The 12,052-nt window shown below is 31.1% G+C and overlaps 1 protein-coding gene across 5 annotated transcripts in view; it reads right to left on the bottom strand.

Annotated features, from left to right (window-relative positions):
- LOC129758392 (hemicentin-2) overlaps positions 1 to 12,052 on the bottom strand; it is a 970,424-nt gene that overhangs the window by 359,505 nt on the left and 598,867 nt on the right. The window lies entirely within an intron of this gene.

Below are 12,052 nucleotides of genomic sequence, written 5' to 3'. Positions count from 1 at the left end.
TGCTTTGCTGACCGGAGGCCATAATGATTAAATTTATACGACTTTTATATCCCTGATAGTAGTTCTGCCATTTGAAGGGTATTCTAGGTTTTTCCATTTTTTTCCACTCTTCTGCTCTTTTCTGGTTCATTTTTATAGCGCTTTGCCCCGTTCTATTTTTTTTTGCTGTCCCACTTTTATGTGTTCAATCTCAGCCAACGCTCGTCGGATTCCATCGTCCGAAAGCAGATTTACGACTTTGAATATATTTCCAGTTGCCATTTTTACACCGGAGACGACGACGATGGACGGCTTCACACAATTGGGAAAAAGTAAAACAAGAATCATGAAAAAACTACAGCGATACTGGTAAACGGAAAGCGAAATGAACGAGCGATACTTTAACTGTTATCGTGTCTCGAATTGAACTTGAATAGGATGGGAAATAAAAATTTGCGGTTTAATTCAGATCGGAAAAAAAGTTTACAGTTCGAACAATGGCAATGATAAGCTTTTTCATGAAAAAGTCTTACATAAATGCCTACTTTCAAAGCATAGTAAATGCATCGAAAAACTGCATACAAATTTTCTTTATATATTGAACAATTAACAGTTGAAAAAATACCTTGATTAAGGAGTGTTTTAAACTTTATGCATGAATGGTTTTTTTTCCACCCAATACACTAAACCATCCAGAAAATTCACAGAAACTACTTTCATTCAACATTTTTCCTACTATCATCCTTTCTAAGAGGTCTTTCGGAACGTTTTTTTTTTTTTCACTTTGCTCGTATTCCATTCTATCAACCACTCTGACACCTACACGGTTCCATTCACCTTTTCCCGGTCGGTTAGTTACGGCTCGTCTCCTAAGAGCTGATACCGTCAGCCCGGGTTGTATATTCCTTTTCCGCAAATGTGAACGAACGCTCAACCGGAAACTTTCGCAAGCTCGGAGCTAACCGAGAACCTAGACTTAGACGTACAGACCAAGGAGAAGGGAATTGGAAAACACGAAAGCGTGCAAAATAAAGTGTCCCCTTGGGTGAAATCTAAAAGTGGATGGAATTTTTAATTTTAATTGCTTTCACAAGCAGCTGAATGGAAAATTGAATCCTTGCAGCCTAGAGAGATTGGACGAGCGATGGAAATCTTGCTGGATGTTTGTTGATGTGGTTGGGTGGCAATTCTTATAGTTCGGTTTTATCTCAAACTTCGTGATTTTTCTGTGACAATAGTTTGAGTTTGTTTAAAAAACCCTGGAAATGCATTTATATTTTTAAGTGGCTCAACAAATATGCATGTAGAATTTCAAATGAAAATAAATAAGACCAACAGAATCTGAACAGCCTTGTCATAGGGAATCATAAGTTTGTGATACAAAAAAAGTATTTTATACACACCTAACACCACACTCACAATTTCCACCCCTTACCTCAAATCCCAAGTAACAATTTTAGCTTTATTATGGTCAGCAAAATATCGTTTGGACTATCGCATTAATCTTCATAAAAAGCTAAAGCGCATTCTATAACATCACCTGGACTCTAATAAAGCCAAAATCAGGCTATTTTGCCCTACCCTAGAAACGTCATCAAGACATATAATTGTTGGTCATCAATATTGGTCACCAAAGCTTTTAAAAAGCTATTATAAAACATGTTAGAAATTTTTGTTTTTTTTTCGGTTCTGTCAGTTCTCGGAGTTTTTTTTATTTTTTCCAGCAACCATAATGGTTGATGAATGATGATTGCATTATTCAGATATGATCTGGTAAAATTAATAGCTAAAAAAACCAATGTTTTAACCATATATTGAGCTTCTTTTCTATTGCCAGTCAAGATTTTAGGTAAAATGTATATGAAATAGTATCTTAAAATAAATGCGCCTCGTCAAATCTGATGGTCAATGGATTGATGGAATTGATAGAAAAAGGCCTGAAAAAAAATTTTAAAATGCTTGCATTGTGAATCCATCAACATGGCGTCATTTTGTGCCCTTCGATTTTGCAACCAACATGGCGTGAGTCAATTCATAGTTTTATTATGGTTTAATGATGACCCCAAAAAAAGCTACGATTTGACGTTTCTCACGCAAGCCAACCAATTAAACGCTAAGGTTGAGTTCCTCATTTCTGAGTTGTTAATCATTAGTACAGTAAATGAGGACAGACTTTTTGAATGAAAAGGGATTGGTTTTGAATGACCCGTGGAATGAATCATGAGTTGAAGTCAAATTTCGTTATCTGACGCCATCTTGAAATCCAAGATGGCGGCTTCCGCTGAACTTTAAAATGGTGTAAATTACTTGAAATCGCATGAAACCCCAACAAAATGGGTATCGGGTGAAAGGGCTAAACGAGTAGAAGTTGAATTTCGCTATCAAACGCCATCTTGAAATCCAAGATGGCGGCATCCGCTCAACTTTTAATGCTTAATGCTGACAAAAAGTCGCATTAAACCACCACTATACGGGTATTGGGTGAAAGGGCTAAACTAGAAGTCGATTTTTTTCTTTCCGACGCCATCTTGAAATCCAAGATGGCGGCTTCCACTGAATTTAAAATACTGTTAATCAATGAAAATCGCTTGAACACAACTTTTTTCACGTAATACTACATTAAAACTACTATTTTAAGACAATTTAGATCATTTTAAATCACTTTTATTATTTTTTCATTATGTTTCTAATGCATTTAGCACTTTTCTTGTTTTGTTTATAGTTTTTGTTTTTTTTTTTGCCATTTATGTAATTCTATTATTCCTATCATGCTGTTATGTTTAAATTGTATTGGTCTTATTCTTGCGAAAACTATAAGGTTATGTTGTTTCTGTTAATTGCTGATTTAGGCACATGTGCCAAACTCGATGTTGCCAAAATTGAATGTTGCCACAAACGAACGGGGTCTGTATTGTGGTGGTTTTTGTGGGATTTTCAGTCACTTACAGATTTTCAGAGAAACGCGAAAACAGATATTTGACTTCTATCATTTAGCCTTAGCACCCAATACAATATATTTGGGAGTTTCATGCTATTTTCATTCATTTACAGTATTTTTAAGTTCAGCTGAAGCCACCATCTTGGATTTCAAGATAGCGTCAGAATGCAAAAATAAACTTTTTATAGCTTATCCCAATTGACAAACAGCCATATTTTGGAGGTTTCATGCGATATTCAATGATTAAGAGCATTTTTAAAGTTTATAGAAAGCTGCCATCTTGGATTTCAAGATGGCGTAAGATAGCAATATTCGACTTCTACTCGTTAAGCCCTTCCACCCACTACCACCTGGGTTTCATGTCATTTTAAGTCATTTACTACATTTAAAAGTTTAGCGCTAGCCGCCATCTTGGATTTCAAGATGGCGTCAGATAGCGAAATTCAACTTCTACCGGTTGATTTCTTTCAACTTATACCCCTATAATATAGGTTTAATGCAATTTTCAGTCATTTACAGTATTTTCAAGTTGAGTGGTAGCCGCCATCTTGGATTTAAGATGGCGACGGGCAACAAAATTTGACTACTACTCTTATTCTACTCTCTTATTACTTTCACCTAATAACCATATTGTGAAGGTTTCACGATATTTTCAGTAATTTACAGCTTTGAAAATAAAAGCGGAAGCCGCCATCTTGCATTAATGATGGCGTCAAGCAACAATTTTTTTTCCTACTATTTGGGCCCTTTCACTCAATACTCATATTGTAAAGATATTCATACCACTTTCGGTGATTTCAAGTTTTCAAAGATGTATTTTTTTAATTTTAACTCAAACCAACACGCATAACTTACTAAAAATGTGTAAAAATGGGAGTTCCAATTCAAATATGTGCTATCTAATCTGAGCGTGTCCTGTTTTGACATCTTGATCGAGAACTGTCACTAAGTTTTATGGCGGTTTAATAATCATGCACTGAGTGCTATTATAGAACATGCAAAAGAAAGCTTGGAGCAAACTTCTAGGTTTGTGTTTTATTATAGTTTAAAAAAAGCATTCACAACTCTTTCAAAATAACTAAAACAGCATGTTTAATAAAAGTTTTATTAGCGTTTTCAAAACCATCTGAAAACATATGGTCGAAAAAAAATTATAAGCATTCTGCATGACCATAATAAAACCGCCATAAAACGAGCTGCACAAAAAAATGCCATAATTAAACCATGATAAAACTTCCTAATGCTAGTTGGCATAATCTGTGTTACTTGGGATAGCCCGGCCTCAAACCTTATCCAAACATTCTACACAATAGACTCTATAGTTTGAAAAGTAGGTTGAAGTAGAAGTTGGACCATAGAATATTGGATGACAAATTATTATTTTTCACCGATTAAAACCGTAAGATATTTTGTGAAATAGCAGTAAGAAGTGAATTAACGACAATTTTCTCTCAGAAAAGCAGCGAACACTGGACTCCTAAACGTTAGAAAAAAAACTTAATTGACAAGAACAACGGACAGATAAGTGAGTCTACACACTACATATTATGTTAACAATGCTCATTCTAATGTTTAAAAATTAGAAATTTCCCGTTCTCTTGAGAAAGACCACCAAAAATGGTCGAAACGTCGGGCATTTCAAAAACTAAGTTGTTGGATTAAATCCTCCGAAAAATAGTCAAAATTACTATAAAACAATGAATATAACTTTTTTTTTTTAAATGCTTAGCTGCTCATCATGTTATCAAAAAATAAAGCTTAGGAATAGTCAGAACCAGAAATTAAAGATCATCTTAATTAGAAGTTTATTTGAATTTTCTGGTTGCTTTAATGTGCATAAATTTCTTCTTCCATATAAATTTCCATACAAAATTCTAACGCGTTGCGCTAACTGATTCATCACTGATGACTCAAAAAGCATTGAAAATACATATGGGAGCAAAGATTCATATTGCAGATTTATCGATAGAAAAATGTCGAATTTAGTTGATGCAAAGCAGATTTTGCAAGGCAACACGATTAAAGTTTTTTCCGAACAGCATGGCACTTTAAAGTTGATTTTGACTAATTTGGGGGAGCTGATACTAAATATGTTCTTTGTTTTTATCTAGCAGCTCTTGTTTTGGAGATAGCTTTTAAAAATTGGTAAAAATTTGATTAAAAAATGTGTGCACTTATTTGGCAAAATTAAAACATTTAAAAACTGAAAATTAAATAATTGAAATCGAACATCATTTTTTCAGAAGACCGCGTGTAATTTTGCCTTGAGACGAAATAGTTATAGAAGTTTTCTTATTGTTGATTTTCCCAGCTCTGCAAAATACGGTTATTTTGACGAATTTAAAAAAAATAAACCAAATTGAATCTTTGATATTGTTAAAGCTAGTCAAATCCATTTGCTGTCTTAAACAAAGATGTTAAATTAATTGAAATCTTTAATACCCAATACTCAAAGTCTTTCTTCAGTGATCTCTGAAATAATTCAAATGTTATCTTTTTAAATTTGTAAAAAATGTAGAGATTGTTTTTTTTATCAGTTTTTGTTTTTCATGAATTTTTGCTGGTTCATCATTTATGTATGACCAGTATTACTCAAAATCGATCGATTTGAAAATTTCCTCACTCCATATTACCAAAACATGTGCTGATAAACCAAATCAGACGAATGATTAGAATACAGAACGCCAAATTCTTTAAAAACAGTTTTTTGAACATAGGTAACAAAAAAGCTATTCCCAAGTGTTATCTGTGGGTATGGTTTTTCACGAAATCGTTGAATTGATGGTATTTTGGATGAAAATTTCCCTCATAAAAAGCTTCAACGAAATAACATGAATTTGATAACAGTTTAGTGAATTCAGTACGATAATTTGAAAAAATGTTTATCAGATTTAAAAAAATAATTAAAAAGATTTTGCTTATAAAGATAAACTCGTAAAAGTCTAAACGTAAAAGTCGTAAACGTAAAAGTCGTAAACATGAGTAACATCGAAACAATATAAAAAAGAGAAACAAACGTTTTAATCTTCATTCTAATATTATTTTCGGTTTCAAAGATGAAGTTAAAATTTACCTTCCTACTTATTTTTCCATCGTAGGCAGTCGAAGATTTCAATTATATGTTTTTGGAGCACAAATGAGTACCAATTGTGGAAAAATATTTCAGCATTTCAGTTCAATGGTCAAATTTTAAACAAGTAAATCTTATTTGAATTATTGTGTATTAAGTTAGTTTTACAGTTTTTTAACGACTTTATCCTAGTATTTTTTTTGTTATTAGCGATGAGTCCATCAGGAAATGTTGAATTTACAGAGAATATAATTTTTCCGTCATTTTCCAAATAAAATGTTTTTAATTTCTTTTTTTAAATTATTGATACCTTTTCTGTCAATGTTACCTTTTTAATGGACACATTTTGAATAAGTAGTTCACGGTGTCTAATTTGAAAAATTTCAAGAAAAAAAATTCAGCATCGCTTAAAATATTTCAAATTATAGTGAAGACTCTCTCCTATCCAACAACAACTTTTTTAAATGATTTGCAAGCAATATACACCAGCAGTAATTTTAAATTTTCGCGTAAAATTTTTCCTTAAAACTTAAAATTTGACAGTTTTGATTTTAAATTTGTCAACATTCCTTCACATACAAATAATTACTGAAAAAATTGATCAAAATGATTTTTAATTCTTTATTTGGACAAAAATGTTAGATTTCGCTAAAAATATAAAATTAACAAAAAAAAAAATATTTAGAGTTGGCCTTAAAATTAACTGTCAGCACTGTAGCAAATAAAGCTCATGGTTCATTCTATTTGATCATTTACATCGAAGGCAGAATGTAGTTTTGAGTTTAGTGAAGAAAGATGATTCAACAATATTTTTTCACCCTTTATGGTTTATTTGTACGACAAAAAAATAATAAAATAGAAACTATCTGATTTGATAATCATTTATTGTGTGCTTTTTTGCTTGTGGAAACCCCTTTTAATTTTGAAAAAATGAGTAATTTCGGTGTGTTTCGATAAAAATTGTTCCCTTTCAATATCAAATGTCGAGTTCAAAGAGTCGTTTGAGTAGGTATATAATTTTTTTTTAACAAACACCCCAATTTTTTCGCTGAAAAATTCCCAGACGCTTATTTTAATTACAACAAACAACTTCTGTTCTACGATCTGTAATTGTTTTTAACCATTTTTTATAAAATTGTATAAGCACAGGATTAAAAGTTTTCTCAAATTTATAATCTTCTCTTATGTGTCACTTTTGGCAACTGCTAATCAAACAGTTTTCAGTAACAAGGTTTGATAGACTAACATATGTTCAATCATTTAGCGAGAAAAAAAATTGTTAAAACCAATTCTTCGAAGCGGTTTTGTGACACCGTCTAAAAGCGGTTTCTAGAGGGTTTAAAAGCAAAGCATTGCATTTTTTTTAAATATTTCTTTCAATATTATTTTCGAAATTTAAAATGCACCTCACCTTTGTAGAACCTGAACTTTTTTTAAATTTGAAGTAAGAATTATCAAACACTCAGTATATTATTTCAACTCCTGTTCCCTATAGACTACTGAAACTACTACGGAAACTACTGGAACCAATTACTGTGAAAATTGATAAATAAGGGTTTATGAAGCCGGAAATGGTTCCTAAAATATTTCCAAACGTCTCTGACTTAAAGGAAGAAGGGCTCCCATACAAAATTAATAAAAAAATCTACATAATTCGAACAATTTTCAAAAACAACTGAACCGATCGATTTAACCGATGGTGTGTAGCCGTTTTTAAGACTGGGAATGGTTTTCAAAATACTTTCAAATCCCTCCGAATTCAAAAGGCTCCTTTACAAAATGTACAAAAATTTTACACCATTCCGATAATTTTCGTAAACTGCTGAACCAATCAACGTGAGATTTTATGTGCAGCCATTGTCAGGAATGGTTTCTATAATACTTTCAAACACCTCCTAATCCAAAGAAGGGGAGCTCCCATACAAAATTAACAAAAATTTGTCACAATTCAAACAATTTCTAGAATCCATTGCACCAATAAACGTTAAATTTGATATGTAGCTATTTTCAAGACCGGGAATGGTTTCTATAATACTTTAACACCCCTTCAAATCCAAAGAAGGGTGGCTCCCTTACTAAATTAACAATAATTTGAGACTATTCGTACAATTATCGGAAACTACTGAACCAATCAACGTGAAATTTGGTGTGAAGCCATTTTTGAGACCGGGAATAGACTCTATAATACATTCAAATCCCTCCGAATCCCAAAAAGAGGGGCATTCACACAAAATTACCAGAAATTTAAATAATATTCGAAAATTTCTGATCCGATCAACGTGAAATTTTGTGTGTAGCCTTTTTCGAGACCAAGAATGGTTTTTATAATATTTTCAAACCCCTATTATAAAAACCAAAAAGGGGGAGGGGGGGCTCTCATACAAAATTAATGAAAAAATTGACAAAATTACAACAACCCTCGAAAGATTATTGGTAAAAATGAGACGATCTTTTGAATTAACAAGTTTTAACCAAATTAGATGATTAGATATTGTGTTAATAGACGCTTCAAATTTTGATGAAAGAAGACCCTCATATTCAAAAAATATTATTATATTGTAGATCCTTCCTATTTTTTTTCTTAAACGTGGCTCCTTCAACCTTCAAACTATAAAGTTATGTTTAGACTCAAAAAATCTAGAAGCTCAGATGCCATGAAAAGAAATTCGCTTTAAGTTTTGTTGAAATTTAATATAAAAGGAAGTATATATAAATAATGACAATTTTAACGCACCTAATTTTTTCCATGGAAGAGGTGTAGTGAAAAAAAAAACCGCGTTAGCTAGTTCCTAATAAATACTTTGCTACCACGTGGGACTCGTAACATTTCTGAACCCTAGGAAAACCGAGAAAGGAAATCAATTTCATTGTTTTTTCCATGTAGCAATAATATTTTGTAGAGTGATTAGAATGTAACTTTCTTCATTCAAAACTACAATCTGACTTCGTTGGAATTGATCAAAGAGACTGCACTTTTATTATCGAGCTCTTGTAGAATTTGCTGCGGTGTTACCAGTTATTTCTACAACTAGTTAAAAGTATTTTTTTTCATAATTTTTGAAATTTAACATGTTTGCTAAAAATTTTTATAAAAAAAATTATACCTAGATGACGAAAGTAGTTATTTCTTTTCGAAAAAATTTCCACATATCAGTCTTTTAAAAAATGATGTATTTTTGAAATTTGTTTGCAAAAACTTTAAAATTTTGCTCATGTATTCTGTTCGCAAATCTTTCAAAACAGATATGTTGTTTTTCTAAATAGTGCGTTGGATAGGGGAAAGTCTTCTCTAAGTATTATTTGGCAAATTTTCAGATTTTTTTTTCTTTTCAAAAGTTCGAAAGAAACCTTTTGCGTGACGTTTAAATCTTTTAACAGAAATTCTTCAAATAAGGGATATGATAAGGTAATACGGAACTCTTTCTAAATTGTCTCTCAGCAATTTTTTTTATATTTAATTAATTCAAAAGTTTTCAATATTTTGTATATATATTAAATATGTGAGTTCTTTAGCAAAATATTGTTAAGGTATGGAAATAAGGTAAATGAATAAAGCATTCAAACTTTTTATTATTTTTTTTCAATATAATTAAAAGTACAAAATAAAGAAAGTCAAAAACCGAAAAGAAACAAAAATGCCTCAAAATTTAAATATTTAAAATGTATTATAAATGATGGATGGCCTAGAGATGTACCGTTTACCGCCAAAACCGTTAAGCTGAATATTTGACTCACCGAAAAATTGAGCTAAGCATTCGGCCGAAAAAAAACGGATATTTATTTTAAAAATTTATACAATAACAGGCTTGTCAAATTTTTCAAATTATGTTGGTTAATTTTATAAAATATAACAATAGTAACGTTGAAAAAGCTACGCAATCATCATAAACTTTTATTTTCAGTAAAACATCTAAGATGTTTCCGTAAATATTTCACTGTAGAAAGCTTTATACTTTGATTTTCATTTTTCCAGATTTTCTTGATAGATTCTAGCTTTCCCATAAATCCAAAAAGAATTCGAGAGAAATCAAATCTGGCTAAGATGCCCAGACATGGTTTAAAATTTCCCGGATTCTGCCCGGGTAAATTCAGATTATTTGCTTATACAATATCTTTAAAAACTTTCAGATTATGTGTTCCAATTTTTAATAAATTAAAATAATCTTCTGATACGATTTTAACACTGCTGCTGTGGTTCCTTAAATATCAAGTAATTCTTCTTGTACGTTTAAGGATGTTGCATACATTTTGTTCGAATTTGCTTTTTTCAAATTTCTTAAAAAATCCTTGCTCAAATTCGATCATCATATAATTTGATATAAAAAAATTAATTTCTAATCGCTTGGTACCTGTTTCGACGAAGTTTTTTCCCTGATTTCACTGGAACCCAATCTTTTTGGTAATAAATGCCCTAGAAGAGACTAGTCATCTAATGACAGATATTGGTGACAATTGGAAAACCAGAAAGACCCCTACTTGAAACAGATCTTGTAATACCATCTGGTTGAAAAGAATTGATTCAAAAACATAAGGGGCACTAATGTGAGTTACGTTTATAATTAGATTCTTAAATATTGAGTTGAAGATATTTTTTTTAATTTGAGAACTGAATTGTGGTTCTAAATACAATCTGATTCCAGGATTAAAATAATGCTCTTAAACTCTTCTATCCGTATCGCCGTAGAACGTAAATTTTCTATTTTTGTTTTTTTTTTTTTGGATTTTAAATCTAAAATTCTTATGTTACTTCCCAATTGTTATGAGGGAAATATGAATCTTGCTTTCGATGAAGCACATACCATGCTATCAACGATGAAATAGAAATATTTGAATATCTATCTTTTATTTTTTCCTAACCAGATAATTTTCGTGGCTGATAGAGTTATTTAATAATTTACGAATCAAATCATAAAATAGCTCATACAAGAGTTTTATGCACGATTAATTGGCATATTAAACAAAATTCATCGAGACCCCCCGAAATTTTTTTTCCAGGACCCCGATGGCTTAATCCGGCCCTGGTTAATAGTATCACCTCTAGACTTATCTCATAATTAGAATCGTATGTTGAGAACAACCCACGCTTATTACTGAATAGCCTGTTCAGTTTTTGTAAACAAGTTTTTTTTTCACCAATCTAATGGATATAAAAACACCAACAAATAAAGTAAGTCGAACAGGAGTGCTGATATTTGCTTTAAATGGAGCTTGTTTACCCGTTTAATCAGCAAAAGTTCAGTGAAATAATATAGATAGGGGAAAGGTTTCCTAAATGGGCCTATCGGGTTAAATGCGCCTACGGCCGTTTGACGCAATGGCTGACAAGACAACATATCTAATCAATGCATTTTAAGGGTGATACACATTGAACATAAGGCAAAAAAGAATTTTATGAATAAACCAATTAAAAAAATTTTAAAAATTCATACAAGGTTTTGATACTTTTTGATGTAATATTTTGACTTTTAAAAATTATATGTAAAGAAGCTCAAAACCAAAAGTTTGATAATTTTTGTTTCTTATTCAAGTAAACCTTAAAAGTAAAACAAATTGAAGCTTTTATGATAGTTTCATAATGATGGGAAAATGGAATAAGAGAGTGTTTTTGTATGCCCCCATAATGTTTGTAAAAGGCCGCTACTCTTAAATAACAGGTTGAATATAATAAATATATGATTTTTATCATTATGTTCATTTCTCGACTGCAATAAGAACACATAATACTCGCCATTTAAATCAATTACAACGATGTCGATCATCTACTAGTTTAGGTCAGAAAAGAATTTCTTTCATTGGTCCTACAAAATATAACTCCTTACCTAACGAATTAAAAGAAACCAATTCTCGTTCCATGTTCAAAAACAAGTTACTCCAAATATTCAAAACTAAATTAAGCCGTTAAAAAAAGTCGAACAAAGCTTTAAGTACCTATTTTTTGAAATTTTTGTAGCAATAATTTATGTAAAATTTAGTATAACATTTAAAATCTTATTAATTTTTTTTTTTTGTAAATTTGTTTTATTGTTGTTGTAAAGAATAGTAAAATTTAATTTTAACATGAATCT

Source organism: Uranotaenia lowii, chromosome 3 (genome assembly GCF_029784155.1).
Source record: "Uranotaenia lowii strain MFRU-FL chromosome 3, ASM2978415v1, whole genome shotgun sequence".
NCBI lineage: Eukaryota > Metazoa > Arthropoda > Insecta > Diptera > Culicidae > Uranotaenia > Uranotaenia lowii.
The sequence above is the reverse complement of the archived record's forward strand: the minus strand, read 5'-3'. Positions and strand labels throughout refer to the sequence as shown.